Raw genomic sequence first — 25,418 nt, 5'->3', positions numbered from 1 at the left:
CTCTGAGGTCCCTCTCCTGTCTGCCTGCTGGGCTGTGATCCTGAGGCCTCCGCCAGGACTTTGTGGAGGAGCTGTGCCGCAATTTAGGATTTGGGATCTCCATGGGCAACGGTGTCTCCCGGTGAGAGCTGAGCTTCCCCCTCCGGCAGTTCGGAGCTGGGATGGAGCCAAGTGGGTTAGACAAGGCTTTGAGGTCCGGGAGAAGTGGGGAATGGCTCTGCAGCCTGGTGTGAGGAGCGGGAAAGGAGCCAGGAGCAGAGCCAGGAAGGAATCCTTAATGGGAAACCTCCTGGTTCAGTCCAGCTGCCTCCAGAGCAGGAGCAGGATCCTGAGGAAGCCGAGGAGGGAGGGATTTGACCTAATGAAATTATCCAAGTGCCTTGGCTCCAGCTGCTGCTCTCCAGTCGCATCCGAGTGATGTCCAGAGACGTGGCCTGCGGGAGGGATCGAATACTCCATGGAGCATCCGCATCCTTTGTGCTGTGCCCACATCCGACAGCAGCATTCCAGGCTTCCTAGAGAGCCTGGGAGGCTGCAGGTGCTGCCTGGTGAGGGAGAGCTCTCCGGCACTGCTTCGCTGGAGCACTGACAGGAACAACACAGCTGATCCGTAAATTTCCCTGTCCTACCGCAGCCATTCCCAGCACAGGAGGTGAGCAGGCTCCTGGAAATTGGGAAGCAGCTCATCCTCCAGGCAAATTCCTGTGGTTTGGCATCTCGGCCAGGGAAGTTGTGTTTGTGCCATGGAGCCCTGGGAAAAGGCCAGCGCTCCTGCTTGGGGGGGTGAAGGCATCCCACGTCCCTAAAGCTCCTGCTAAAATCCTGATTCATTCCTGGGCTGCAGCTCTCCTCCCGAAGGAGGATGGAGCCAAGGGCATTCAAAAGGTGGGCGGGGAGGAGGAATAACACGAAGGAATTTCGGCGGGGCGTGAAGCAGATAAGGAAAATGACACGTTGTTATTACACCTGGATTAGGCAGGGCCGGGATGGAGCCGGGAATTCCAGCGGCTGCCCGTGCTGCAAACACAACCTTGTGACTCAGGGGAGCTCGGGGGTTTGCAGTTTCCTTCCCTCAAAGCCTTCAGAGTTCGTTTCCACAATTTCTTGGTTTTTAATTCCCTGCAGAACAACGAGGCTTTTACAACCTGAGGTGGAAAAGCTTTGGAAAGAAGGGTTTGTCCAAGGGGAAGCATGGAGGATGCTGGCAAATATCCCAACAGCCTGGAGCACTGCTTTATCCTCTCATTTTTCCCAAAGGAAAAGCCACCTGGAGCTGCCAGGCAGGAAGATGCCCTGAGCTTTGCTGAGCAGTGGTGAGAAACCCCAGTGAACTGTTATTTAATGGTCCTTTTCCATGGCAATGCTCCTTCCCAGGGAGAAATTTCTGGGCTGAGGAGTCACAGCTTGGATAATGCTGGATAATGTCCTTGGGAGGGGGAAGCGCTGGCGGGATTGATAGCAAGTCTCCGAGGCTTGGCTTCCAGAGTTAGATCTGGCACCAATTTAGCAAAGCAGCTGGAAAGAGGAGTTTGTGCTTGGAATCGTGAACAGTGAGGGCTGTGCCGAATTCCAGAATGCAACCTGCTGGAGAAATCCTTTCCAGGCTTTCTCTGTGGCGTCAAACCCATCCGTGTGTGCACGGGTGTGTTTACTATGTGCCAAGAGTGAGCCCACGGTGTGGGAACCCCTTGGAAAAGGGAGGGATCCCGCTAGGAAGGCGGCTTTAAGGCTGGAAAGGGGGGTCCTGAGGAAAGCACGGGTCTCCAGGTGGGAATAGGAAGAGCTGTGCCAGAGGAAAGGAACTGGGAAGGTGCCAGCTTTGCTCTGCCCTTCCTAGCTGAAGTGGGACCTGATGCTGCCCACACCTTGGGGATTTATGGAAGAAATTTTTCCCTTTTCCCTGAGGGTGGTGAGGCACCAGAATAGATTTCCCAGAGAAGCTGTGGCTGTCCCATCCCTGGAAGTGTTGGACTAGGTTGGATGGGCCTTGGAGCAACCCGGGATAATGGGAGGTATCCCTGCCCACAGCAGGGGGTGGAATGGGATTATCTTTAGGACCCTTTCCAACCTAAACCATCCCAGAATTCCATGTCTGATCCCTTCAGGTGCCTGACAGAGGTTTCCCAAGTCCTGCCCTGCCTCTGGCTGGCATTCCAGCCTCCTGTGTGCCAGCCTGAGCCTGAATTTGAGCTTCCAGCTTATCCCTGGATAAGCTCTCCTTAGGTTTGGCTCTGACTGGGATGTCTCCCCTCTGAATTATCCCTTAAAAACTGCTTTTTTAGAGATTCAGGTCAGGTGTGGGACAGCAGCCTGGGCCCCAAAAATCCCTTCCCACTGCTGGAGGAACCACAGAAAGCCAAGGCAGCTGGAGGGGGAGGTTTTTCTGAACATCCGGAGTTCAGGAGAAGCCTCTCCATTAGGGAATGATTTTTAGTTAAGGTTTGAGTGATGCTGTTTCTCTGCAGAGCTGCAGCAGCTGCTCCTGCTGGGGGGACACTGCCAGCTGCTCATCCCTGCCTTGGGAGCTTCCCAGGGGCTGGGAATGACAAGGAGGGTCGAGCCAGGAGGTGCTGGCTTGGGGGGCATCTGGGAAGAGCAGGTCTGTGGGGAGATCTGCTGGGATAATGAAGGATTTGAGGACCAGGAACAGTCTGGAGGCACTGGATTAGCAGCGTTTTGGTAGGAGGTGATGGAGGCTGATGGCTCCAGGGAATTGCGGGCGGGAATCATGCTGGGAAGGGAGGCAGGGCTGGGAAGGCACAGCCACCACGGGGATGGAAGCAAACACAGGCACTTCCTGCTTGGTGACATGGGAATGGGGGACACAGGAATGCCTGTTGCTGCGGTTTTTAAAAGCGCTTCCCAAATTCTGGTTGGCAAATACGTGGTTTGGTGGAAATTTCGTGTGGGATTACGCCTGGCTACACAGAGAGAGCAGCCTCGGCTTGCACCAGGGAAGGTTTAGATTGGGTATGGAGGAAAACTCCTTCATGGAAAGGGCTGCCAGGCATTGGAGCAGGATCCAGGGGTGGAGTCCCCAGCTGTGGAGGGATTTGAAACCTGTGTGGATGTGGCACTTGGGGACATGGGTTAGTGGTGGCCATGGAACAGTTGGACTCTGTGGTCTTGGAGGGCTTTTCCAACCTCAGTTCTTCAGTAAATGATATTCTCTAGAGAGTGAGATAATGGGTGAGGTGCTGGAATTTTTTCCCCTGGAGGGAATGTCAGGATAATGCTGTTGTCCAGCTTTCCCTGGTGGCCTGTCCTCTTTGAGAACGACAAAAACACCTTCCCAAGACACTTGTTGCTGTCAGCCCTTGGAATTCAGCCAGCTGGAACAGCCTGTGCCTGCTCCAGGGGTGATGGAGCCCAGACAGGTGTTTGCAGGGATTGAGGAGAGAGGAGGTGGTTTGGATAACCTGGATGCTGGAATCCCTGCGCCAGGGAGACTGTTGCACTCCCAGCCTTGTTCACGCTATTTCCCTATGATTTATTGTAATCCTAATGGAGCAGCTGAGGGAAATTGGCAGGTTTGGGATGGAGGAGGAGAGGGGCTTGTTACCCTGGGAGTAACGGAGCGTCTGACTCCAACTGGGAGCCCAACAGGAGCAGGATTTCGGAGCAGCGGGTTTGGATGTGCTGTGCCTGGGGGCGGTGGCAACAACAACAAACTGAATAATAATAAAAAGCTTCCCATGTTCCCAGCTATTCCTGGAGCCTTGTTCCTTGTCCAAATTCCCTGGAGGAGGGGTTGGTTTGCTTTTAGGTTTAGGAAAATCCTCAATCCTGGAATCTGTTGGCTTTTTTTTCAGGACACCAGGATCAGCGGAACTGGATGGGTTCTTTGTTGATTGAATCCCTTCCTGGCACATGCCAGGGACCTCCAGGGCTCCAGGGCTGTCTACAGTGGTCTGGACTGTTCCCGGGAGATGATATGGAGAATTCCAAGGCTGTGGTGTGGGACAGCCCCATGCCATATCCGTGTGTTGAGGAATGATGCTCCAGCTGGAAGAACACCACAGAATTCTCTCTCCCTCACATTCCGAGGTCATTCCTGCACAAAGAACACAGATCCATCCAGAGGTGAGTAAGAAATAGCAATTCCTTAAGCCTTTCAGAGGTTTCCTTGTGAAACGGACGGGGATGTCCTGATGGAGATGCTGCATCCGAATTATCCACAGGGATAATCCAGCTGATGGATGTCTCTCCTTCGCATCCCTCTGAAGGTGTAGCATTCCCAGGAATGCGTGGGAATCTCCATCTTCATGCCATTGCCCCAGGCATTTAAACCCAGACTCAACCTTTTCTCACAGATTGGGAAGCTCTGAAATGAATGGATTTGCTCTGGAGGTTGGAGGTGGGGACAGATCCATGCAAACATCACGTCTTTTGTGACAGGCTCAAATTAATTCCTTAATTCCCTTAAATGCTTCGCCACCCGCCCGCCGTGTCATGACAGTGGGAAAAAATGGGATTTTTGAGGGCATTAATCCTTCCCTTAATGCTTTAGGGAATGTTAAGGCATCCAGTTTATCCAAAACATTCCAAAATTTCCTGTAAATGGTGTCACTGCCATACAGGAGTCAGGGAACGGAGCCCTGGGGATCACTGGGACGAATCCGGACGTTGGAGCTGGGTTATAAATGTGGTCTGGTCCTTGCAATCCGGTGAAGCCAGTCTGGAAACGGGCAGCTGGAGCTGCTGGAACTCAGAAATCCTGAGCTGTATTGATTAATTGCCTGGTGTCCATTAATTGGCAGGATCTGGGATGGGATGTGCTCTATCCCACCCCTTAGAAAGCCTCGGACGGCTTCTGATTGTATTTCCCTGAAAAAAAAGAGTAATTTCCAGTCTTTCTGAGCTTCTTCCCTCTGTTTGCTCCGGGTTTTGGGGCTTCCAGGAGCGTCTGCCCGGCTGGGGAGCGGATTGTACCGAAGGGAGACCTTGGAAGTGCCACGGGCTGGATGAAACGATTTGTTGGAATGCTAAATTTGGCAGCAGCTTTTCATCCAAACCGGAGCCACTTTGCACCTGTCTGGGAAGATAAAGGGACTCGGAATGAGCGTGAGTGGGATTTTTCTGCCTGAACGGGATACAAAGGCCTTGGCACAAATGAATTCCTGAGCTTCAAAGCCTTTCCTGAATGTTTTTCCACCCCTGTCAGGCTGTTTTATTTCCCAGGTACGGTGATATCACCCAGCAGACCATTTGAAGGCTGCTCCACTTGCTTTAAGGAGGAATGGGCAGGCGAGGATGTGCTGCTATTCCCTACTGGATCAGCTTTTCTGGGGCAGGGACGTATTTTTTTTTAATTTTTTTTTTTTTTTCTTTTTTGTGGTAGGAGCATCTAAGTTGTGTCCTTGGATGATGGTGGCTGCCGTGTTCAAAGGGAATCACTGTCCTTCCTCCCAAACGGAATGGTTGTTGTGGTGTGTCCATCCCTGTGAGGGTTTTTTTGTGAGGAGGGCGATTGGTTGGAAGGGACCTTACAGCCCCACCAGTTCCAGCCCCTGCCGTGGGCAGGGACCCCTGCCACTGTCCCAGGTTGCTCCAAGGCTGGTCCAGCCTGGCCTGGGACCCTTCCAGGGATGGGGCAGCCACAGTTCCTCTGGGAAATCCATTCCAGGGCCTAACCAATTTTTTCCAAATATCCCATTTAACCCTGTTCTCTGTCACTGGGAAGCCATTCACTCCTTTCCTGTCCATACCCTTGTGAACAGGCTCTCTCCACCTTTCTTGGGAATATCTCCTGATAGGAAAGCACTGCTTTTCCATACTGGGCATGGAAAGCAGTGTGCCAGGCCCCCTCCATGAGGAAGACTGAAGTGGTGTGCTGGGTGGTTTTCCTGAGGGAAGGGATGTTGGGAGAGCCCCAGGTGTGGCTGAGGTGAGATTTTATTTCTCCCTAAATTCCCGGCCTGGGGGGGAGCAGATTGGAGCTGGGTTGTGCTCCAAGGGAGCAAGGAGTGGGACAAGAGGAAATGGCCTGAACTTGTGTCATGGGAAGTTCAGGTTGAACACCAGAAGGAATTTCTTCATGGAAGGGGTGATGAGACACTGGAAGGGGCTGCCTAGGGAGGTGTGGGAATTCCTGTCCCGGGAGGTGTTTAAGGAATGCCTGGATGTGGCACTCAGTGCCCTGGGCTGGGTGACAAGGTGGGGATTGTCACAGGTTGGACTCGGTGGTCCTGGAAGTCTTTTCCAAGGGAATTAGTTCTTGTGGGATCCCTCCGTGATTCCGGTGCGATCATTCAGTGATAATGTCGGTATCGCAGGTGACCAGCAGCCCAGCAGAGGCCTGTGCCCGCAGCAGGTGTCCTTTCCCTGGATCCCGGTGAGAATTCCCCGCTGGAATCCGCGCCCGGCCCGGGATTGCCCCGCCCCGTGGCGCTCCCGCCGGGCGCCACCAGGCGGCGCCGCCGCGCCCCGCACCCCTCGTTGCCGTGGCGACCGCAGGTTGCGTAGCGGCCCTTACGCAGTTGACGCAGTGGGCGGCCCCGGCGAGGCGGGGGCGGCCCCGGCAGGGCGGAGGCGGCGTTGGAGAATCGGGGGCCGCAGGGCCCCCGGCATGGAGGAGGCGGCGGCGGCCGCGGCGCTCCCGAGGCGGTGGCGGCGGCGGGAGCGAGGTGAGGGACGGCGATGGGAATGGCGCGGCAGCGGGGGCCGGCGCTGCGGCAGGTGCGGGGGAGCCGGGAGGGCGCTGGCAGGGCCGGGGGTGCGCCCGCCGCCGCCGCCCGCCCCGCTGGGCTGCAGGCCCGTGTCGCCCGAGGGGTCTGGGTCCCGCAGGAAGCGCGGCATTCCTGTCGGGAAGGGCCCCGCTCCATGTGGCCTGCGCCCGTGGGAAGCGGTGGGAAGCGGTGGGCTTCCACCTGCGCCTCTGGAAAGCTGCCATCCTGCCCCAGGCAGGTGCGAGGCGTGAAGGTGATCCCGTCGTTTGGGATTCGGGATCCTGCGGTGGGAGGCGGGAGCGGTGCTGCTGGATGTCCAGGGAGAAGAAGCTGCGGTGTGGGTGTGACACAGGGATTCTTGCTCCCAGCTTTTATTACTTCCCGCAGGGAATGGTACCCGACTTGAGCAACGCGGGCGGATGCTGAGCAGTGGCCGTAAAATTCTCAAATTTAGGATTGCAGGCAGCTGCAGAAGTGATATATCCTTATAAAAGTAAGGGAGATGTCGCTCCGAGATCTTGGAGCTGGGATGCTGCCAGACTGCTCAGCCAGAATTCCCGCTGTGCCCAATTCTGGGAATTAATACCTGCTGGTGTATTTGGGACAGGCTTCAGTTGGCACTGGGAATATGGGAACGGGGATTGCCGAGCCTGGTGCACACCGTGGTCCTTAGAGCCTGCTCCAGGTGGGAAATCCCACAGTGCTTCCCAAAGGTGGGACATGTAACCCCATGTGCGACATGAAAGCAGCAAAACTCCGGGGAATGGTTTTAAAGGAGTGTTCCAAGGTGGGAATATTCATCTCCCCCGCGGGGTGAAACTTAGTGGGGATGAGTTGCTGCATTCTCCTGGCTGGACAGGGAGAAGCATCCAAGTTTTTGTGGTCAGGCTTAAGAGTGTTCTTAAATGGGAGATAATGAAATTGTGGGAAGTGGCTCTTGGAAAGCTTCGGACTCTCCGTGATTCTGGCATTGGCTTGGCTGAAATGTGTATCCTGTGGACACCGCTGGAAAAAGCTTTCCAAGTGGGAAACCTGAGCTGGGGGAAGGTGTATGTTGTGCCAGGTATTGGTTTTAATGGTCATAAAAGTTGCATGGGGGTCTTAAAGCTGCTGGTGAAATTCCAGCAGTGCCAACTTGGACTGGGAATGGCTGAGGGGGTCTGGAGTGCTCAACAGGGACAAGAGACTTGGAAAAGCATCTGTTATGTGGTAAATTATACAAATAACCTGTTTTTTTTCTGCAGCCAAAACCCTTCAACAAGGAGCAAAATAAAATTCCCCCTTTAAATGGGAATTTAAATAGGAAATCTGGGAGTTGGCAGCTCTGCTTTCCAAAATTTTACTCCAGAGGGTCAATTTCAGGGATTTAAGGATATGGACTATGTACTGCAGGTACTGATTTTTGTCAGTGCTGACCTACAAAAATCCAGATTTGACCCGAATTCCAGTTTAAATTAAGGCACTTGGCACTTTTTGCCCGCTACCTGCACAGCCAGACCCAAATCCTGGAGACAGGGAATGCTGTAAATCCCTGGCAGCTCCGTGGTTGCTGGGAAAAGGGCGGTGAGAAAGGGAAACTTCTCTGGGCTGTGTCCACCCGTTCCCTTTCCAGAGGGGTGGGAAGGAGCAGTTGTGCAATGATGGGATTTAAGGGAAGTGCTGTGCCAGGAGGGAAAGTGGGAAGGGTGAAAGTGCTCCTCCTGACGACCAAAAATGTGGGGGGGGGCGGGAAAAAAAAAATCCTTCGTTTTGGAAACTTTGTTAAAATTCCCTGGACAAACAATTTCAGCAACCAAAAAAACCCCCCCTGCTTGGGGCTTTTTTTTGACTTTGTGTGGGAATCTCAATCCTGTTCCTTGTGCTCTCCCTCCCCTTGGAAGTTAATTAATTGGGAGCTGGCTGCTCCAAACGAGGTCACTTGGATTTCAGAGCTGCCGTATCATTGTATGGATTTGCAAAATCAGGATTTAAGGCTTGTGTGCCTCAGAAATTTTTCCTTAAAGTGGCATAATCCTGGTTTTTGCGGGTCTTTTCGAGGCAGCTGGAAGGATGTAGGAAGGAAAAGTGTTCAGATTGGAGGGTGTAAAGCTTGGGATGCTGCTCAGCTTTGGATGGTGAAGAGTTTGGAGAAGCTTCCAGTCATTCCCAGGCCTGGCTGTCATTTATGGAACTTCCTTGGACTAAACCAGCAGGAATTCTCTTCTGTCCCAGACATCCCTGTCCTGTTTGTTCCCTGTCTGAAGGTTTTTTGGTTTTTTTTGGGAATTAAACTTTTATATCTCCCCTAGACCACGCAGCTTTATTTTGGGGAGCCTGCACCCTGCTTTCCCTCGTCTCCCATTCCATCTTTTCCAAATAAATGACCCTTGGTTCCACCTCTGCTCCTGACAGTGATCCAGCTGATGAATAAGAACATCCCGAGCTGGATTGAGCCCTGGAGTTTGAGGAATTTCCAGTTAAAGACGAAGCAGTTGAGATGGGGTGAGTGAAACCGTTTTAATCCACTCTTGAAGCTGCAGGGCTGGAGTTTTTTGGGAGCTGGGAGCAGATGAAAGTGGCCTTTGTGCCATGGGAAGTGTGACAAATGGACTTTGGTGGGATCTGCAGAGAGCGCCGGGATGTTTATTCCTGCTGGGATAGATGGGAGTCAATCAGGCTCTTCACTCCAGGCCAGTTGGAGCTGATATTTTTGTTATTCCATACATGCTATTGTTCATTTAGGTGTGTTTCTATATGTTATTGTGTGGTTTTTTTAAGGAGAAATCAGGGAAAAAGTCCTTGAAAATTTGCCAGGCGCAGCACCTGCCCAGCTTGGAACTTTGAAAATGGAAGAAATTAGAATAGTTTTCCAGGTTTTGGTGAGAAATGGGAAAGTTTGCCCTGCTGAGGAATATCCTACCCTGAAATATTGACAAAAATGCAGCTGGACCCTAGCGGGGATTTTGGATACAGGATGTAAGTCCCACAGAGTTTTAGGAAAAATGTGTCCTGTACCTTCAGGCATTCCTTCTTCCTCATTTTCTTTCCTTTCTCCCCTCTTTCCAGTGGAAGGCACATGGATCCCTTACCTCTGGATCTCTTTGGAAAGATGAAATAAAAAAGCTTTGGATTATTTTCTTCTTCCTTTCAGCAGGAGCTGAAAATCCACATGGTAGGCAGAGACTGTCAGGAATTCTGTCCTGGGCTCTTAATCCAGGAGTTTCTTCTTTAACTCAAATCCTTCCTTAACTGCCCTTGTGTTCCAGCAGATTCCTGAAAATCCTCATCCCGCCCTATCCATTGGCATTTCTCCCTGTCTTTGAGGAGCCTTCTGAGCTCCTCTTCTAAGGTCTGTGGAATGGCATGAAAATTCCTGGCTTTTTATTCCCTTCCAGTTGAGATTTCAGTTCCTGCATGTTCCCTTGGTGTGGAATTAAAACAAGTGGGTTCCTCAGAGATGGCTTTAAGCTCAGTAGGAATTTTTCCCTGAAAAAAGGATACAATATGTAATTTAGAACCTTCCATTCCAAGTTTTTTTCCAAGGAAAAACTTGCCATTTCATCAGGAGTCAGTGGTAAACATCCCAGTGCTACTTACTCATAGCCATCAGTAAATATGGGAATGCCACCTTAAATGAGCATTTTCCATGACTTTTTTCCTCTGGAATATGTTTCCTTAGGCTTTCTTGGCCTGGAGGTTTTATTGTCACCACAGACCTGAGTGATCCTGAGTTTAGATCCAGGCAGGCTGCAGGACAGAATCCTTATCTGTGTTCTTGTGGAATAAAATGCTGAGTCCCTCAGGCTACCTTAAAACCTTTGAACTGGATAATGGGAAGAAACAGGAAAATTCAGGACATTCCTATTATAGTTCAGTGCAGTAAATAGAAAATGGAGAGGTCGGGGTGGAGTTCAGCCCTTTCTTCCCTGAAAGGTTCCCATTTGGATGTGTCCTGCTGCTCCATGTCTTCTGGAAGTTGGAATTTCCACAGCTCTGCATCCTTTGGGGTGATATTTATTATTCTGTCATGGCTTGTCTTTGCAGCCCAGATCCCTGGTCTTGACACAGCCTGGATGTATTTTTGGAATATGGATGTCAGCTCCAAACTGGGAGCCTCTGGAGGCTTGGCTTTTCCCATTGGGTCTGCTAAATGATCCTGCAAATTGGTGCTGTTTTCTCCTGTGGGAAATGAACTGCTTCACCTCCCAGAAAATCAGAACAAGGCAGGTGCTGCTTGGGAGTTTCCAGCATCTCAACCAGCTAAGGATTGTCCTGAAAAAAGTGTATCCTGCTCTGCTTGGATCCTGTGATTAAAATGCTGGAGTCCTGGAATGGTTTGGGTTGGAAGGGGCCTTAAAGCTCCCCCACACTACCCCAAGTTACTCTAAGCCCCATCCAGCCTGGCTGTGGACACTTCCATGGATCCACAGCTTCCCTGGGCAGCTTACTTCTTGTTGATATCCAGATCCCATAAATGTTCTTCATTTACCTCTGGGCCACGTTTAACCTTTGGAAGCACATTCCCCTTTTTGTGACTCCGGGTTTTTTCCGGCTGATTCAGTTGTTTGTCACCATCTCCATAGCACCGGAGCATCGGCTAATGACAACCAGCATTTCCCTAAATGAGAGCATTCAGGGATGAACTGGATTTTTCCTTGGAGAGGGGAAAACATATGCCCTGTCAGAGGAAGGAGAAAAACTTCCCATAAAAGCAGGAATTCATGATTTGTGCTGCTCATTTTCTTCCCTGGATAGAGTAGGGAATAAGGGGACATTTCCTAGAGAGATTCTGTTTTCTGTGGGATTGCTCTTCCCTCTACCTTTGTCAGTTTTCCCTTATTTTCTAGTGGAAAAAGAGGCATCCATGTTCCAAATCTGGAAGGATTAGAGCTTTCCTCAAAATTCAGTGACAAATCCAGGGGCAAAATTCCTTTTTCTTTTGTGGAATTGTGGTGTTAAAACTTCTGTGGGAAGCCACAGGCTGCTTTGGAAAACCTTTTTACCCTCTAAATTTCATGGCTATTCCTGGATCAATGTGTTGCTTTTGGAAAATAGTCTTTTGACCCTTAAAAAAAAAAAAAAAAGGGATCATGTTTTCTCCCTGAGCTCGTTTGAACACCTCCAGTGTCACAATCAAATTTAACTCGGTAGGAAATGGGCACATCCCCAAATCCAGTGTTATCCGTGGTTATTCCAAGGCCTGAAAGAGCCTGAGATAGAGATTTGTTGCATGTAACTCTTTGCCTTATGGAATCCCAGCTGACAAGGAGAATTTCGGGATTCTCCGGGGCCTTGCTCTGACTTTGTGTTCCCCTTGGATGAGGGCGGAGGAATGAGGAGAGGCAGGAGGGAGGGAAGCACGTGGGAAGCTGAAGAAAATGCTCGGGAATGGGCGGCTGAGTAAGTGTGGAGCCTCCTGGGAATATTGGCAGAGTCGGTGAAATTCCCTTGTGAGGTGGGGAGCAGGAATTTGGGGAGGGAAGTCAGGAACATGCCGATGGTGGAAGTTTCTCTGTTATCTAACACGCAAGTTTGCAGGATCTGTTTTATCCTGGAGAAAAGGAGGACTGGGGGAGCTTCTCATTCCCTACAACTCCATGACTGGGTGTGGGAGCCAGGTGGGATTGGGCTCTTCTCCCGTAGAACAAATGACAGGACAGGAGTAAGCAGCCTCAAGTTGCATCAAGGGAGGTTTAGGTTGGATATTGGGAATATTTCTTCATGGAAGGGGTTGTAAAGCACTGGAAGATGCTTCCCAGGGCACAGGTGGAGCCCTCGTTCCTGGAGGGACTTAAAATCCATGTGGATGTGACACTTGGGGACATGGGTTAATCGGTTATTGTTGGATTTGATGATCCTAAAAGTCTTTTCCAAACTTAACAATTCCATGATTCTGTATGTGCAGGCCAGGCACTCCTGAGGCATTTGGTGTTCCCAACTCTTCCCATGTCATTAATACCATAACCCATATTTTGTGTCCATGGATTTGCTGGCTCCTTGGATGTTTGTTCCCTGGAATTCCCTGGAACCCTGGTTTCCAGCCATTTCTGGGTAGGAACTCCAAGAATTCTCAGATTTAGCCTTTATTACTTGGGACATACGAGGTTTAGTTTGGTTATCAGGGGATGTTCCCACCAGATTTTCCTTCCCTTGGGGGGTGACAAGACAGGGAAGTGAACTTTTGAAATTGCACCGTCTGCAAGCCCAGTAAGGACTCACAGTTCCGGATTTTTGGGATACACTGAGGGGGTTCAGGCAGCGGAACTGATCCAAGGTAGCTCTTAATGATTCTGGGCTCACCCAAATCCCTCTGGCTCAGGAGAGCGGAAGGGAATGCGCTGTGTTTGTTCACTGGGTGCTCATCCCAAGGGTCGGATTAGTTCAGCGTTCCGTGGCAGCTCCAACCGGGTGGACGAGGTGCTGGGGAGTGTCACCTGGGCAGGCTGAGGAAGAGGTGGAGTCGCCCAAGGGAACGTGGGAATCTCTCCAACACGGAGGATCCTGGACTGTCCATGGCCAATTATCCTCTTAAAACCTTGGGATGTTGCTCAATGGACAAGTCAATCATAGGGTATCCCAAGTTGAAAGGGACCCACAGGGATCATCGAAATCCAGCTCCTGTTGTCCTTGGTGTCCCCAGCTGCCATTGTATTTATCCTGTTGTTTTCCAGATGCTGTCCTTGTTTTTCTTTCCTTGTTAACTCTTAATTGACCAACACTTGGAAGCAGAATGTGGATTGAGGAGAGCAAGATGCTCTTCCCACTGCTAAGAAATGAGGCCTCTCATTCCAGGAAAGCCTAAACGAGGGGTTTGGAAAACCAGATGGAATGGGAAGAACTCATCCTGGTTTCCTGCTCCTGTAGCTGCAGGATTTTGCTTTGTGTGTGCCAGAGCTGGGAAATGCTGCCCTTTGGAGTGCAAAAAGCGTGGAAGGGTGTGGTTGGAGCAATCCGGAACCTTTTCACCTGAAAGCACCTGATTTATGACACCAAAATCCCAATGTTAACGTGGATTTGTTTGGCGAACCACTCGGCTCCGAGTTCCCTGGGGCTGGGCCAAAACACTCCCTCCTGCCTGGCATGGAAAACACAGCCCTGGAGCCTCTGCTCCGGAGCACGAGGGCTCGACATTCCTGATAAACAGTGAGTTGGTCTTTCCATTCTTCCAGCAGGTGCCATTTGGTTAAACCGTAGTATTTAGGGAAGTTTGTTGGGCAGAGAGTGGGAGCAAATCTCCTTTTCCTTCTGGAGTGCTTTCACCATTCCAGTGTGCCAGGGCCTGGAAGTTTTGCATGGATAGGATGAAAGCAGATGGATCTTCCGCCTCAGTGTCCAGAGGTACAAGGTGTTGTGCCAGAGGGTGGGATACTGGAATTCCTGGTTGCCCAGGCCTGGAGAAGCGGGAGATCCTGTTCCCAGACAACGTGACCGTTTTGTTTCCCTGTACTTTAGACAGCTATCCTGGTGTTTGCTCAGCTCCTTACACCTGACTGCAAGGGTTTTCCAAGGAATTTGCATTTCAAATTGGAATTTTTGTTGCAAGTCTGGAATTTTTGAGGAGAAAAAGTGACAAATCACATTAGGAGAGAGGAAAAGGGAGGAATTTAGGATTACCCAAGATTTGGTGGCCCTCAGGGCTGTGGCTGCTGCTCCCTTTTTGGAGGATAAATGAGAGAACTGTTCTTTTACCTTTCCCAATATTTATAGTATTCCTGCTGCCGAGGCTCCATTAGACATTGCTGCTCTTGGAAAAAGAGATGAGGTTGGAAGTTCTCATGTTCCTATGGGAACAGGGAGTTGCAAGGCTTGGAGTTCTCATTTATAAGAAGATTTGTCAGGAAGGGTGGGAAAGGGATTTAATTTCTGACTTAAGTGGGAAACCAAGATTCCTTCTCTCCTGGTTGGCTCCTGACTCCGAGTTTTCCCATTCCAGGCTGCTCCGTGGCCTCGGAGTTAATTACAAGTTGGATAAGGAGATGCCCAAATCCGCCCTGCTGTTGTGTTGCTGACTCAGTGGCTCAGAACTCCTTTTTTTAGGGAGAGGGGCAGCAAAAAGACCACCCTGGATTCTGGATGCTTGTGGAGCAGGGCTAGGAACCCTTGGGATGAGTTTTCCAGGCTAAGCTATTCCTGAACCTGCTTTCCCCACCTCCTTGGAAGTAAATAAGATGTTCAGGACAGAGAAACCTGGGATTTTTTCCCCAGTGCAGCTGTTGTTTAAGTTGCTCCCAAGGAATATGGGACTTTGCCCAGTCCTGTCTGCAGGACTCTTCCCAGGAATATTGCCCCATGTGTGTTCAGAAGGGTTTGGGGGGGGAGGGGGGATTTCAGGAAAACAGCTGCATTGTCTAAGGGAAGAGGAACTGCAGTCCCAAAGTTTGCTTGGAAAATTGAAACGGGAAAAAGATGAGAGATCAATTAAAGAAGAACTGTGGTTTTTTAATCAGGTTTCCAGCCAAATCCAATGGAAATCAGGCACCTGCCGTGGGATGGAGCCTGGGTTTCGGTGTGTTTGGATCCTGACTGAAGCAGCTGTGCAGTTTTTTCCCTGTGGGAGCTTCCCAAAGGCTCTTCTGCCACTGCACCATGGCTGGGTTGTGGGCAACCATCTGGGACTCCTGCCTGAGGGATCCAATCCCTTAATTTTTCATAAATCTGGGATTTGGAACTTCTGCCTGAAGGTTGTCATGCCATGTTTTGTAGTAATGGGGTTGTCTTTTTTTTCCCCCAAATTTGGATTTTCCATTAATTAGTGGTTGTTATTAATTATAACTTGGTACTTTAATACTTCAGTTTTCCATGTTTCCAAGCTGTAGAATGGAATTTGAATTCATCCAGCCCTTTGGAGGGCAGGGAGGTTTCAGCTCTCCTGTTAAAGGGGAGCTCTGCCTTCCTTGGAGCCTTTTTCCTTGGAACTATTTTGGGAACATGATTTCATCTTCCTCCTGGAGCGGGGGAAAAGCCCACCCAGAAACGTGGGGGATTCGGAGCTTCTGTTCTTCCCTGCAGAAAATCACGGAATTGTGCCTCAGATTTCCCTAAAATGGGGGTGTTGGAACGTTGTAGGAGGGAAAAGGGGTGAGTTGTGTGTTGCTGGACAGATCTGTGTTCTCCAGAGGTCACTCCTTGCTGGCAGCCCAGAGCAGGAATGGGATTCCTGGGTGCTGGCATCTGAGGGAGGGGTGTTAAAGAGGCAGCTCCTGCTGGCCTCTTCTAGTGATTCCAACCCCTTCTCTCCTTCTTTTCTCTTGGATGTTTACTTCTGGATTCTTTGGCTCCCATCCTGGTAATGCTAAATCCTGTGGTGGATTTGGGAAGAGCTGGACGAGGGTGGAGGTGAGATTTCATCCCAACACATTGCAGAGCCTGGATTGTGCTTCCCCCTCCCCCGCTGCTTTCCTGGTGGAAATACGGAATTTTCCCATTTTGCTGTGTTGTCTCCTTCCTGGTTTATCAGGGAGAGGAGGAGGGAGAGAGGGAAGAAGGGATGTGTGGGCTGCTGGTGCTGGAATTTAAAACCTCCTCATGGAAAGGGATGGGGTCATCCTGGTGTCCTGTTTTCCTTTTCCAGCTTCAGGCTGGCAGCTGGAACACCTTGAAAATTCCAGCCAGGAAATCATGTAACTGACAGGGGAGCAAGGAATGTGGTGGAGAGAGGAAGAAATCTGTGGACATTGAGTTTTTCAAGCTTAAAGGATGCTTGGATTCATCCTGTGCTGGATGCTGGAGCTGGATACTCCCTGCGTCTGTCTGTTCCGCTGTTTACCTCTTTGCAATGGAAATAAAGTCCTTAAATATCCATGGGATCTTGAGGTTGCAAAAATGGGAATGTCGGCAGTTGGAGACATTGATTGATTTCTTTTTTCCCCACTGGAGAAGGTGTGTTGTCTGTGGAATGTGGAAAAGACTGTCAGGAACATGGCTGGGAAGGTGTGTGAGAAACTCATGGAATTCTGGGAGCTGTTAGGATGGCTCAAGAGATCCCTACTCCAAGAGACCTTTGGAATTCTCTTGGTATTTTGGACAAAAAATCAAAGCCATCTGACAAGCCAGGTGACAAGTGACACTTGAGTTGTGCCAGGGGAAGTTTTAGGTTGGATATTAGGGAAAATTCCTTCATGGGAAGGTTGCAAAGCATTTGGAACAGGCTCCGGTGGTGGAATCCCCATTCCTGGAAGGATTTAAAGTCTGTGTGGATGTGGCACTTGGGATAGTGGTGGCCTTGGTAGTGCAGGGGAATGTTGGATAATCTTGAAGGGCTTTTCCAACCTGAGCAATTCCATGATCCATTTGTCGGTGCTGTTGGACACAAAGAAGGTCTCAGCCTGGCATTTGAGAACAATTTGCCTCTCCTGTGAGCTTGTGGACATCCCAAAACATCTCCACAAGGATGCAGGCAAAATTCCTCTTATTCCTTATCAAAAAGAGTGGGAATATTTTCCCTTACTGCCCAGAAAAGAACTGTAGGAGATCTCAGCTTGTGCCTGTACTCAGGATTTAAGGCTGGGGGAAGGAACTGAGGGGAAAAAGAGGCTCAGGATTGGGATGGACAGGAGTCAGACCTGGGCAGGGATAATTCCTGATCCTTTGGAGCTTGGTTATTACTATTTAATCAACGGTGTTAATTACAATATCCTATTGCTCCCAGGCCTCTGAGCTCTGATCAGGGATGAGGATGTGAACTGAAAAAGGTGGCATAAAGGAATTTTTTCTGGCTTTGGAAGTTCACTTGCCCCAGCAATAACGGAATGAGTCACCAAACCCCAACTCTGGTGCCTGTGATCTCTTCCCAGCTGATTAGAACATTCCCACCAAGAGCTCTTCCAGGCATTTCCTTTTGAAGCTTAATTGAAAAAGCTCTGGATGATTGGATACTTCATGGTTAATTATAAGATAATTAAAGGAAAGTGGGGAAAATCTACACCTGGACAAATCCTGCTGAAGGAATCTCTGCAAAGGCACTCCATTTAATTACCAGGATGGCCACGCATTGCCTCAGGAATGAGAGGAAAAAGGAATTTCTTTTCCAGCCGCCTCAAACTGGTTGGGCTGGGAGCCATGGGCTTGTCCTGAAGTAGATCCCAATAAACATCTTTTTTCCTTATAATCCTATTTGGATTATAAATTCAAGTGTGAAATTCGTTTGGAATTCGTGTCTGCTGGATGAGGGGAAAGGTGGCTCCTCGTGGAGAAATCAATTGCAAAACGCATCCCTGCGCTGTTGGAGCAGGGATCCTTCTCATTTTCTGAGGGTTACCTACTTCCCTGGACAAGATTTGAGCTCAGTTTGTCTTTGGAAAAATGGAATCACTTTCCAAAAGCTGCAGAGTTGCTGAGTTCAGTAGAGAGGGATTGGGATCACGAGGCTGTGATCCAGGATGTCCAGCAGCCATGTGTGAAGTCCAGGTAGAGCTCTGAGGATGATCCTGCTGGGATTTGCTGCAGGAAAGGTGATGTTTTTCCAATTCAATTCACACATGGATTAAGGACAGGCTGGGATTGCTGGGAATGGTTGGACTGGACGAGAGAAGGCTCCTGGGAGACCTTAGAGCCTCTTCCAGTGCCTAAAGGGGTTCCAGGAGAGCAGTAGAGTGAATTGGGACAAAGGGCCTGGAGTGACAGGACAATGGGAACGGCTTCGCACTGCCAGAGGGCAGGGATAGATGGGATATTGGGAAGAGATGCTTCCCAGTCAGGATGGTGAGGCCCTGGCATAGATTTCCCAGAGAAGCTGTGGCTGCCCCGTCCCTGGAAGCATCCAAGGCCAGGTTGGGCAGGGTTTGGAGCAACCTGGGATAGTGCAAGGTGTCTTTGTCCGGGGCAGGGGCTGGCTGGAATGGGATGAGCTTAAGGTCCCTTCCTACCCAAACCATCTGGAATTCAGGGATAGTTTTAGAAGGAGCACGTTCATCTCATTTTCAGGATCCTCCTATCTATATTTTAGAAACCATGTGGTTGATTTAGGTTCTGGATCATCTCCTGCTGCTTCTGGGTACCTCCTGCTGTAGTCTGGCATTCCCCAACTCCGGAACTGGTGCATTCCCATGTGTGGCCAGTTCATCTTTCCTGCTCCCCATTCTCTTGGGAAGGATTGTTCCTGGTTCTCTGTGGTATAACCAGTTGTTAGGAACAGTCAGTTCAAATCTGTGCTGTTCAGTTTGCGCCTGCACAGCTGCTTGGAGCAAAGGAATGCTTTTCTAGAGGATTTCTTCGGCTGCAGCTCTGCTCTTGTCACGTGGGGTCTCTGCTTCTGCCTCACCTCCTTTCACCTCCCTCTTGTCCAGCTTTTCCAAATGAATTCTGGCTCTGGGGCTGGTGGCCAAGAGGGCAGGGACAGTGTCCCTGGAGTGACAATTTTCCAAGCTCCTTCCAAGCTCTGCCGAAGGACTCCCCCATAACAAGGGAAAGTGAGGAGGGTATGGAAACATGGAGAATGGTGGCAAGGGGGAGAAAAATCCCAGAATAACTTGGGTTGTAAGGGATCTGGAATGTGATCCAGTTGCATCTCCCAGCCATTGGGGCTTACAGCAACCTTCCACTAGCCCAGGTTGCTCTAAGCCCCAGCCAAGCTGGCCGTGGACATTTCCAGAGATGGGGTAGCCACAGCTTCCCTGAGAAATTCATTCCAGGGCCTCATCACCCTCACAGGGAAGAATTTTTTGCTAATATCCCATCTAATTCCACCCCGTGGCAGTGGGAAGCCATTCCCATTGTCCTGTCACTTCATGCCTTTATCCAAAGTCCTTCTCCAGCAATCTTGGAGTCTCTTCAGGTACTGGAAGAAGCTCCAAGGTCTCCCTGGAGCCCTCCCTTCTCCAGGCTGAGCAAGGTCAGTGTATCAAGGGGACACCAGAAGTGTCCATTAGGGAATAAGCATGGAAATGGGAGGAGATTGCTGGTGCCATGGCTGCAGCCTGGAATATGTGGCTGTGCTTCCTGTGGCACCGAGTTTGCCGGATATTTGGAGAGTAGAGATGGGAATCATCAGCTCCAACTCCAGGATCTGTCGTGATGAATCCACAGGGAGAAACAGGCACAAGGAATCTGTACCAGCAGGAAAAAGTTGGAGTAAATATACGTGAGCAATTCCAGGAGTCAGGGCTGGAAAACCAGAGGACTGTGGAACTTAAGGATGAAAATTAAGACTGCCTTATGGAATTATATAATTCTCAAGTTTGAAACTGAATCCCTATCTCCTGGCTCTCCCTGGGGAGCAGTGGGCAGGGCTGGATCCCTGCTGGGGAGGGGATGGGTGTTGTGGCTGCCAGGAGAGCACAGATCCTGAGGGCCGGGAGAAGCTGCAGATCAGCTCCACGTGCAGGCTGTGGGTGGTGAGGAGGAGGGACGTGTGTGCTGGGATTTGGAAATGCAGCTCCTGGAGTGTCCAAGGAGAAGGGAATGTGAAAAAATAAATATATTTAAGGCTTAAATATGACACAGGATCAGGGAAGCCTGGGCTTGATTCATCCTTTGCTTACATAAGCAAAAGGAAAAGAGGATTCCTGCTTTCCATCACAAATCTGAGATTCAGGAAGAGTCTGGAGAGTTCAGCTTGATAGGATTCGTCCCAGGATTCCAGTTCTAGGTTGCTCGGTTGGCATTAGGGAAGTGCTGGATGGGTAAGAATTCCTGGGAAAAGGAGAAGGAAGCATTTGGTCCATTGGTCCTGGTGGTCTGGAGAGGTGTGGGACCACTGCTGTTTGTTCCCTGTGGTGATTCCAACATCTTTATCCCAAGCACCAGATGGAGGAAAAGCAGACTGGTAAGTCCCAAGATTTGATTTCCGTGGGGTGGGAATTTGGGACTTAATTCCATAAACTTGGAAGAGAGTTGGAGCTGCATGTGCTGGGTTATTGGTGCTTTTCCATGTTCTCTTCCTCAGTGAGCTCCATGTTCCTTATGGGCCTTTTTGGGATGGGATGAGAGAGGGATTGTTGGGATATGGAAGGAGGGAGCTGCTCCTGAGGGTCTCCACAGGGGCTGGAATTTTAGGGTCCTGCAGCACTAGAAGAGGTGAATTATTCCTAGGAACAGCCACTGAGGCAGGAAAAGTTTTCCCAAGCTGTCATTTGGCTGAGCTGGAGACTCTAATATGCCTCTCTCTTCCCCATTCCCTCCCTCCTTCTCTGCTCCTCCTTTCTTTGGATTTGCACTGTAATTAGCAGTTTTACGGGAGATGGGGCAGAGCTGGCAGCTTCCTTTAGAAAACTGTTCTCCAGGTGGGAATAAAGTAGGATTCTTCTGCTGGGAATGCTCAGCCTGATGATTTCTTTTACTGCTGGGGCTATTCCTATGTACTGAGGTGGAAGCCACGGGATGGGAGGGGCAGAACCACATTTCTTGGGAAGTTGCAGCTGGAAATCCAGAGCTAGGCTTGAAATGTTCCCTTTGATCTTAAAAGAAAGGGGAAGAAGATGTTGTCCATATCCATATTCAAGCTAAGAACATTTCTGGGCTGAAGTTCCCACTTCTTTGCTGTTGTGCATTTAAAATTCCCACCGGTACAGGTGTTCCTGTTGTGGCCCTTCCCCAGACAGGACTTTGGTGTTTGATCCTTGCTTCCAGGGTAAACATGGAAGTGAAAGTTGATGCTCTCCTGGATTCAGTGTGGAAAGAAGCCCTTGGATAGCAGCAATCCTTTGGATGCTGGCGGTTAGTTCACAGGATCTTGCCAGAAAAACATGAATTCAGGGTTGGTTTTTTATCCACAAATATTCCTGTGGGTTCTGGTTTATCGAATGAGCTTGCAAAAATGACTGATTCCAGGGTATCCTGATGTTGGTTTGATTTTCACTGGAGGCTGGGAAGAAATCTGGAATAGGGGCCATGAAGCAGAATTTTCTTAATAAGGTGCAAGATGATGCTTTCCAAGTTAATGGAAAATGGTTTTGGGAAGGTTTGGGGAGTAACGGGAAAAGCCAAAACACAGACATTGCAATTTCAGGGAATTCACAACATTCGAGAATATTCTCTCTTGGACATACTCCCACAGGATGATGTCCTCAAACAGGCTTCCACTGGAAGTTTCACTTGGACTTTGGGAAGCACAACCTCCATGGCCTCATCTTTCCGGGCTGATTTCTAGGAATGTGGGATATAGGCACATCCTCGGCTAAAGGAAACAAGCAGGGGTACACTGAGGGAAATAAACAGGCAGCATCAGGAAAATGGGAATAGGTCATGTCCAGGTCAGTTTAGGCTGTTTGAAAGTATTCCCAAGGTTTTTGAGCCTGGAAGCGTCACAGATCCAGGATCCCTGTTTAATGAGGACAAATTGTATTGAGAAATTTGGGTTTAGAGTCCCAAAAAAACTTCCCAGATAGCCCTGATTCCCAGGATTTTTGACTAGCAGCTGGGCATGTACCTGCCTAACCACTTAGTCATGGAATATGAGAAGGGGAAAACTCTTGGGATAAGTTGTGGAATGTGATGCAGAAAGAAGCCAATTCCAATTGGGAATGCTGGTGAGCAGGGAGTAGAGTAAGAAGCTGGAGTCCCTGGAATTCCATGCGTGTCCCTGTTTTCCCCCTCAGTGCCAGGAGGGAAGGAAATAATCAGTACTTTAAATTCCTTAGGATCATTCCTGAGAGATGAGTAGGCCAGCATTCCCTCCTATGTCGGCAGATGCACGTGGAGGGAACCTCTCCCTGGTGATTCCCATGGCTCTGGAGCCTGGAGGCGCCTTTCCGGATGCGCTTCTCCTCTCCAGCACATTTGTGGGGAGGGGAGCAGGGAAGGAGTGCCAAGGAATGGTGTTGACCACACAGTTTTCCTGAGTTTGGCAGGGATTTTGTGTTCTCCCACTTCTTTCGCTCTCCTCGTGTTGGCAGCGGTGGTCCCGGCGCCGCTCCTGGTGGCTTTCCCTGCATGTGACTCATCCCCAGGGAATTCCTGAAGCAATGAGTCAAGTTATTGGGAAAACTGTTTGCCCACTAGTGTAAACTAGGGAGCCAAGGAGCTGCCTGCAGGAGGGGAGAGAGGCAGTTCCTTTTGGGAATGGCTGGGTTTCTCCTCCCTCTTTCTGAAGGCATCGCTTCCAGATGTGCCGGACCAGGAATGTGCCTCCGAATTCAATATCTCACCTGGAAATTTGCTCCTTCTGCTTTTTTTCCGCCTTTTTGAAAAGGAGGCTGAGCTGATAAGCATTCCAGGGTGGAGTAAAACTGTCAGATTGGAATTTGCCAGGATTGTAGTGGAAATTAGCTTTTCCTAAAGAAATGAGGCTCCATCCAAAATGTTCCTTGTGTAAGTATTGGTCACTTCTTGGATCTGCCCTGGCTGGCTTCATCCAGCCCTTGGAGTTTTGGCTATAAATAACTCAGAGGCCGTGTGCTTTCCAACCAGGAATTACCAAGTTCTGTGTGTAGCTGTGGGATATTCTAACAAAACCAAGGATCAGTGATTCCTAGTAATTATATCCAGGGAGAATGAGCTGTTGTTCCACAGCTGGGAGCAGATTTGGGATGCTGGGAGCATTTATTGCTATATCCATCACCACATCCAGGTATTTCCTTTGAATTCCCTACCACATTCCAGCCAAGCTTTCCTTGTAGTAGGGGATTTTATTCCCCTGTAGAGCATGGAGTTCTATTTCAAATCCCAAATTAATTGGGATTTATTACATTTTCCCCCCTGGCAACTTGGCCGTTATTTTTGCCAGAGCTCGGAGTGGTCGGGAAGCTGCCCGTGGGCTCTGCTGGCACAAACTGTGGGTGGAATTGCGGAGCTGCCGGCATCGAGACAAGGATTGGGGGTTGTTTTTAACTCCATTCCTGGCAGCACACTGGGATTGTGTGGGACAGTTCCTTCTCCACTCCCAGTTTCCCGAGAAAGTGGTGGCTTTCTTGTTTCTTGGTCAGGTATTTGTGCAGGCTTTGGATTTTCCATAGGCCAACGAGTCTGGAGCTTCAGAGTTAAGGTGTGCTCCTGTTGAGGTCAAGGAGAAAAGTCTTGGGAATCTTGGAGGTGTGAGTGAGACTTTTCCACCCCTTTCTAAGCATTATCCTCCCTTTCATGTGGGCAGCTAGAATGTCTCACAGAAATCCCTGTCCTTATGGACTTATTCCTACAAACATCTTCCTTTATGTCCCAGTTGCTGAGGTCTGGAATTAATAAAGTCCTGTGGATCCTTCACACAAGGAGGGCATGGAATTGCTGGAGCATGGTCAGGGAAGGGCTTGGAACACGAGGAGCAGCTGAGGGAGCTGGAGGAGTCAGACTGGAAAAAATGAGGATCAGGAGGGATCTTCTCACTCTCCACAAATTCCTGACAGGAGGGTAGAGTCAGCTGGGATCAGGCTCTGCTCCCAGGGAATAAGTAGCAGGATGAGAGGAAATGACCTCAAATTGCACCAGGGGAGGTTTAGGTTGAATATTAGGGAAAATTCCTCATTGGAAAAGGTTTTAAAGCATTGGATCAAGCTCCAGTGCTGGATCCCCATCCCCAGAGGGATTTAAAAGCCATGTGGATGTGGCACTTGGGGGCATGGGATAGAGGTGGCCTTGGAAGTGCTGGAGGAATGGTTGGACAGATCTTGGAGGGCTTTTCCAGCCTTGATGGTGATGCTATGGACAAGTCCTGGCCCATGGGGTGGTGCAGGGATGTCATTGGATATCCAGTGGGGAGAACCATTGGGATGTGCAGTGTCACTGGTTTGCAGGACTGCGATCCCTGGGAACAGTCTCAGAGGTGGTCCCAGTTGTTCGGAGGAGGTGCATTCTGAAGTGGAGAATTTCCTTGTTTCTCTTTGGTTCCATGAATCCCCTTTCCTGCTTTTAACTGGGAACAAGTGCTGGGAGTGGCACGTTTGGGATTTGTCCATCCTCTTGCACTAAATCCATTAAGGTTTGCAAGATAGCCCCATTTTTCCTGAAAACTCCACTGCTGCGGTCAAGTCTGTGCCGAGGAGATACATTCTGGAGTCTCCTTATTAAAAATTAATCATTCCCAATGTAACAGGAAGGGGATGTCATGCATGTTTGAGAAGAATGTGGGATTCATGGGACCTGTTTCTACCCAAGGCAAGAGAGTTTGGAGTTAAGGAAAAAGGGGGTGGATTTAACCAAGGAGAACATGCACCTTGATGTGTTTATGGCAAAGGGGCTTGGGGAAGGAATTTGAGGGAAGAATGAGTGGGATGGAGATGGATCAATGCTGGGCCAACAGGGAAGTGGTTACACCAATCTTGTGTCCATCACCATTGCAGTTACAAGGAGTTTCTCCAGGATTTCAGGGTTAAGCTGGTGGTCCAAACAGGTAAGTTCTTGTTCTCTGCATTTTGAAGGTCAGTTGATACTCTGAGATTATTTTGGGAATTTGTGTCAGTGGGCAGCGCTGGAGTTCCAGATCCAAGCTGATCCCATTAGTTCTGTCACGATGACATTGTGGAGGTGATTGTGGTGCCATGGCCTTATCCCGAGGGAGCTGCATCCAAAGTGTGCCAAGCCACAGGAGGCTGCTTGAAACTTTCCTGTCTCCAAGCTTGATTCCCTGGCTCTGAAGCTGACTCATTTTATTCCTTTCTCCTTGGAAAATGGGAGATTATCAAGGAGAATCTTCAAAGTAGCTGTGAAGATATCCCAAAATTCTAATCCACATCGATTTTTGCCAGTGATCCCTGCCTGGGATTTCCTTATAAATATGGCTCTTAAATGTTCCATGAATTCATGGAATATTCCTTGAAGTAGGGATCTGTTCCCTTAATCACCTCTGGTGAGGGCAGAACTCTCCTCACAAGCTTCCGGCAGCTGCTGGGCCTTCATCCCCCTGGG

At 49.8% G+C, this 25,418-nt stretch overlaps 1 protein-coding gene across 6 annotated transcripts in view; it reads left to right on the top strand.

Annotated features, from left to right (window-relative positions):
* The first annotated feature begins 6,492 nt into the window (after positions 1 to 6,492).
* Positions 6,493 to 25,418, top strand: part of DAGLA (diacylglycerol lipase alpha) — a 57,659-nt gene continuing 38,733 nt past the window's right edge. For 2 of the 6 annotated variants that reach the window (XM_058846346.1, XM_058846304.1), the window contains exons 1-2: positions 6,493 to 6,626; positions 9,060 to 9,149. The gene's annotated coding sequence lies outside the window, so the exon portion shown is untranslated. The other 4 variants (XM_058846312.1, XM_058846319.1, XM_058846329.1 and 1 more) reach the window with 4 other exon arrangements.

This window comes from Poecile atricapillus, chromosome 1 (assembly GCF_030490865.1).
Source record: "Poecile atricapillus isolate bPoeAtr1 chromosome 1, bPoeAtr1.hap1, whole genome shotgun sequence".
NCBI classification, from domain to species: Eukaryota; Metazoa; Chordata; class Aves; order Passeriformes; family Paridae; genus Poecile; species Poecile atricapillus.
Note: the sequence above shows the minus strand (reverse complement) of the source record. Positions and strands in the feature narration are given on the sequence as shown.